This window comes from Dermacentor silvarum, chromosome 8 (assembly GCF_013339745.2).
Source record: "Dermacentor silvarum isolate Dsil-2018 chromosome 8, BIME_Dsil_1.4, whole genome shotgun sequence".
Classification (NCBI taxonomy): domain Eukaryota; kingdom Metazoa; phylum Arthropoda; class Arachnida; order Ixodida; family Ixodidae; genus Dermacentor; species Dermacentor silvarum.
This window is the reverse complement of record NC_051161.1, coordinates 135,436,587-135,442,586: the sequence shown is the minus strand read 5'-3', so window position 1 is coordinate 135,442,586 and position 6,000 is coordinate 135,436,587. Positions and strand designations below refer to the sequence as shown.

The 6,000-nt window shown below is 42.3% G+C and overlaps 1 long non-coding RNA gene across 2 annotated transcripts in view; it reads left to right on the top strand.

Moving 5' to 3' along the window:
* Positions 1 to 548: 548 nt before the first annotated feature.
* Positions 549 to 6,000, top strand: part of LOC119462840 (uncharacterized) — a 28,061-nt gene continuing 22,609 nt past the window's right edge. For both annotated transcript variants that reach the window (XR_005194238.2, XR_007468479.1), the window contains exon 1: positions 549 to 702. This is a non-coding gene — a long non-coding RNA (uncharacterized LOC119462840). The remainder of the gene's footprint in view (positions 703 to 6,000) is intronic.

The following is a 6,000-nucleotide window of genomic DNA, read 5'->3' as shown; positions in this document are numbered from 1 at the left end:
AGCCATATTGTCAGTACCTGAGCTATTGGTCTGCCAGCTTCATCTGTTTGTCCTTCTGTTGATTTTCTGTCATCCTCCTACATAACGTTTAGAACTGACTTTCGCGTTTTTGATTTCAGTGACAATATTATTTACTCGCATAAGGTTCCTATTCAATTATGGTGCTGTTAACAATCTCAATCCTTTTGTATTTTACGTTTCATTGTTTCCGCCGCGATTAATAATCTTTATGATAGCGGACAAGATGGAAGCTCAAGTGTCATTTACTGCAGCGAGTAATCCTTGTCCCCTCCGAATCATGTGCGATGACTGTTGAGGAGCACGGGACCATTCTCTTAAGGTGACATGATTATATCCACCGTCGCACTGTTTCTACTTGGTCTCTAAGTTCTGATAAAATATTTTGGCATGATACTGCAGGAGCGGCTCCTTCACTTTCTTTATTTTCGCACGCTCGCTGCTAATTACTACGAATTCGCTTACGACTTGAATGCCCCCGTTTTCGCACTATTGTACGAAATGACGTAATCGTGTTTTATTCATTTTGCAGTTCGTTATAAGCATACCAGAATTTTTGGTGTTTGGTGACTCTAATAACGATGGCATCTTCGAATGTCAGACCCTTGAACGAACAGAAGTGAATGCCGAGAAAACCGAAGCTACCTACCTGCTTAACTTCAAGGGCCGGCATGGCAGCAAGGTGTACGTATGCTTTATTTGTGTGGGCAATGTGAATGTTTTTTTGTGCAGTGATTGCGAGCATCCTGATCGTAAACAGTTTTTGCAATAGACCATCCTTACCATTTCCTTAATTGCAGCACAATCAATTAAAGCGAGGCTGCTGTGAATGTAAATCTTATCTTTGCACACAGATACTCAGTTTTCGAAATATGGCTGCTGGTCTTGAAGCTGCACCAACGTAATCTAAACGGTGGATCGCTTCCTAAAATAGCATGCTTACGTCACAGGCCATTAATCAAAATATTTCACTGCTGTACTGGACCCAGCAGAATGATACTGATGGTTATAATAAACGCGATAAGAACTGTTATAGCACATTTCTGCGGGGCCTCATTAGTGTCGTGAGTCTGCCTAGCTATATAGCTAGCTATATGGCGGACATTATATAAGTACTGCATGTTGTTGCTAGGTCATAACGACTTTAATTATGAGCCCCTGTGTACAGTGCTGAAGGACCGTACATTCGACTAGGGTCATATATTCGACTCTGATGGAACCTAAAGCATGCTTTCATTACAAACTGGCAGTGAGGAGCATAGTTGCGTCCGTTTGCATGTATTTGTATGTAAACGGACGCTGTTTGGAAACAGTGCCATATACAGAGTGGTAAAGGCGCACTCAAAAATGGCGTTGACTTGCAAACCGTTACTGTGTAAGTATCCGCCTGCAGGATGGTCTTTACCCTGTGATTACGTGCTTCATTCCGAATGTTTGGAGCAGTTTACTTTTTCCAGTTTTGAAAATGGCGAAAACATCTATTGTGCAGATGTATCACATTCCGTAACACAGAAAACAATCTGACAAACCCTTGAGTGCTTCTAAAGAGACGCTTGTGGTTTTGCGGGCCTCGCGCTGAACCTTTGCGCAGTTGACAACAGCGCCAAAACGCATTGCTTAGCGAGCGCGCGTCCAAAGAAAAATTTAAGGGACGCATTCAGATTAACTTTGGCCATTCTGAATGCTCATCAAGAGGTGAAGGTGGTACTTGAACATGGCCGCGCAAGCATTTACAAGCTGATGCTTTGGAACATGCTAAGGTCAGCGATTCATACTCATGCATTCACCTGCTTGCGTTGGGAGTCTTTTATTGATCTTTATTGCTTTTAGTGGCTGGGGCAGCGGCTATTCAAGGATAAATAAAATAGTTACATGCGGCATTGTCTGGTCGGTGCAGAATTGAAATTGAAATTGAATTTTATTTCTCGTTCATTCAAACGAGGATAGGCTGAGACTAAAGGCCTGACAAAGGTCTCAGCCCCCACGAACGACAGGGTTGACAGCAGATCATACACATATGCACAATTTTGCGCGTTACAACAGCGTTGGTTACAGTGATTGATTTCGGCTTTCCCCGCTATTCATTACCGTCGCTGTAGCGCACAAGAAAAAAAAAACAATTTCACCATTATGAAATTTAAAGCTTCATACACAAGTCGGACGACGCAACAAAGCTTAGTAACGTCATCTTCTATATGACGGGCGTAGCCAATGTTTGGTTCACTATCACCAAGCTGATGTGACCACCTGGTCTGCATTTATTTCAAGCGCCACACATTTCAGCCGCCACACAAGCCGCCACACCTTGTGCAAATTTCGGCCAGAATAAAGTCGTCGTGGGTGGGAGCAACAGCAGGATGAGAACTTTACTAGCAACGCCGAAGACGGGGTCAATTTATTCAAGTGCGTGAACCCATTGATGACGGAAGTATAAAAGTCAAAACAAATGCTGAAAGGAATGGATGATGATGGTTTCCAGATGTAGCGAGCGGAAGACCCCAGAAACTTTGCTGAAGTTGTCAATATACGTCAAAGTTTTGACCAGTTACAGAAGCAACGGGCTTCTCGGGTGACGCCCGCTCGCACAGGAGAACTCTATTACAACGTTCAGTCTTGCCAAGGACCCGAACTCGGACGACAAAGTGATTAGTACAAATACTGGTACAGGAATAGGGCCACATTCGATTTAATAAAATTTACAGGAGATGTCATGCTTTAAAGCTTGCGAGCCTTTACACGCAAGGCCTCATGACGCTACGCACCGAGAAAATTGTACATCCTTCTGCAACTGTTCAGTTCCTCAATTGCATTATACAAACGTTGTTAGGTCAAAACGCCACAGTAGCTCAAGATATCGACGCTGGGTCTCACGCACCTCGGCGGCAGGGCCCATACCGCGGTTCCCCTGCTTAATGTCATGTAATCGATTACAAAGATAAGAACATGCTGCAGAGAGGAATCATTCGGCTATTTTGCAATCACTAGGTCATCACCTGTAGTTCTCGAAAAAGAAACACGACTCAATTTCGTTCTGCGTCTATTACCATTAATTACATTCTTGCTAGATCACTCGCAACGATTTTCACCCTGTTCCCCGTAAGGATGGTCTATGGACTGTTTGGAAGGGGCTGAAATCATTTATTCTCTTCAATTGCAACCTTGTTGCTGACAAGTTCCCATGGCCCCTTCTGATAGCACCAAGAGAACAATTCTGTCCCGCGGCGGTCTCTTCAAACTCCATACAGTGCCTTGCGGACTCTGCAACCTGCCGGTAATACTTGAGAGTAGGATAGAGAAGACCTTACCCGGTCTGAAATAAAAATTTTGCCTCGATTACTTGGATGATGTTGTCATGCTTTCTTTAGATTTCGACGCCCAGCTCATTTACCTACATTCAATCGTGAGCGTTCCTGACGTATGCCTCGAGGGGCCAATCGCGCGGCAATTTTGCGTGCATTTTCGGGTTTCTTTCGCTCTCAGAAAAACACTTTTAAGTAGCACGTATTGATAAAAATACCTGTATCGGCAGTTTTTGATGTTGCTCTACAATAATCTCATTGACACTTCTCATCCAACTACAATGTTTGAGAAGTTTAGTTATTTAGACTAATAAAGCAATTAGGCGGAATGCAAGAAATAATCTGGGTATCTCCAAGCGACGGCAAACAACATTACCTCAGTTCTGTCCAGCTGTGTGGCTGCTGCATATATTTATTTTTATTCACAATTTATGTACAAATACTGCCATCTTGCATAAGCAAGATATGGTAGGCGTGGGTACATAAGTGTTGAACAGAAAGAAAGATTAACACACATAATTGGGTAGTTGACCAACAAATTGATCAAGAGGCAATTCACGCAAGCACGCTTCAAGGTTATTCCAAAGTTCAATGGTGCAGGCGAAGAACGAAAACCGAAAACAATCCAGAGATGGTTTAAGGGGAACAAGATTCAAGGGATGGGTCCGCCTGCTACGGAGTGCTGTACAACTTGTGAAAACAGTGGGGAATATAATATGGAATTGTTGATTAACTATTTTTTTGCAGGACAATAATTTCGCTCGCGCTTACGTCTGATTGCTAGCGGTGGCAGTGACAGCTCGATGGTGGTGGTGGTGGTGGTGGCGATGTTGAAGCAGGCGGGGACAGCTCGACTGCATAAAAAGAATGCGAGAAAACACGGTCACAGCGGCGAAAAATAAATCGAACAGCTTTCTTCTGCACTTATTCGGGTTTATGTACATCAACGACTAGATGAGGGGACCAGACAGTGGACGCGTATTCAAGTATTGGTCTACCAAGGTTTTGTAGGCGGTCAGTTTGCATTCCTTAGATGCGCTGTTAAGGGTTCACCATAAGTAGCCTAACTTTCGCTGTGCTTTCTCGCAAATTATATATGTGCCATTGCAAGTTAGCAGTGATAGTTGCGGCTTTATATTTATTCAGTGTTTATATTCATTAGAACTGGCCAGCATATTACAGTTACAACCATATGTAAAGCTTAGACGTTGTTTCTTGTCTGTAATAGTCATTGATACAGATTTCTTAAAATTATTAGCCATCTGACATTTGCTGTTCCAGTCACAGAAGAGTGAAAACGCCATGTTTAGTTTCTGTTGATCAGTTCGGTTAGATACACTGGTATATAGCACGCAATCATCGGCCTACAATCTTATTTTCATGGAAAGGTCAGGCAGCGCCTCAAAAACGTCATTAATATAAATAAGAAACTATAGTAGTCCCAGGACCGAGCCGTGTGGGACCTCCGAAGTCACATTGATATTAGCCGACTGTGAACGGTTAAAATCAACGTACTGAGCCCTTGAACGTAACTGATCAGTTAACCAGACAAGGAGCTTATCTTGTTCGATGAATAATCCAAGTGTATGGAGAAGCTTATTGTGGCAAATCGTATCAAATGCTTTTGAGTAGTGTATGAATATTGCGTGTATCTGTCCTCTTAAATTGAATGCCGAAGCAATGTCGTGAGTGAATTTAATTAGCTGTGATTCGGTAGAAAAGCCTAACCAAAAGCCGTGTTGTGCCTGAGATATAAAGTTATGTTCGGTAAAGTACTCCACGATATATTTGTGAACTATATGCTCTAACAATTTACAGAAGGATGATATCAAGTATATTGGCCTGTAGTTTGGTATGATATGCCTGTTGCCGTCCTTATTAATTGGAATGATTCCAGCATTCGTCACGAGTAGAGGTACAGTTGATGTTCCCAATGACTGCTTAAAAATTACGGTTAGGTATTTATCCTGTTCAGAACATATTTGATTGTGATCATATATAATCAAATATTTTGAAATCTTGGTGCATGATAGATGGGGCACCTTGCATATATATATATATATATATATATATATAACACCTTAAATCCCGCCGTGGTTGCGGTTGCGTAGTAGTGGCTATGGTGTTTTGGGTGCTCAGCACGACGTCGCCTGATCAAATCCGTGCCACGGCGGCCGCATTTCAATGGGAGCGAAATTCGACAACACCCGTGTGCTTAGATTTAGGTGCACGTTAAAGAACCTCAGGTAAATTTTTTTGGCTTAAAGACCGTGTCACCTTAACCCGATGCGTCTAAGTACCGCTTTCGAATTCAACCCAGAAATTTAACACACGCCAATATTCAACAGAATGGTCTAGTGTTGGTCTACGTATCAACTCAGCAGTAGTGTTAAATAAGTGCACTTCGTCATTCTTAATTGCAGTGAACAATTCCATATGGAGTGTCAGGTTTAAAATGTGCATTTAATTTCCTGAAAATGAATTGCGACTTTGCCTTTTCTGTCGGGCACTCAGCTGCGTGAATTATTTCGTTTCCGTAATATTTATCGAGGGTCCATTGTACAAGCAGCAATTATGGAACATTGTGAATATATGCATATACGAGTTTTCTATTCTGAAAACGTAATAACAATAAGTGGTTAATAAAGAATAGCAGGCTAGAGTTCACCTTTCCTGGCTAATC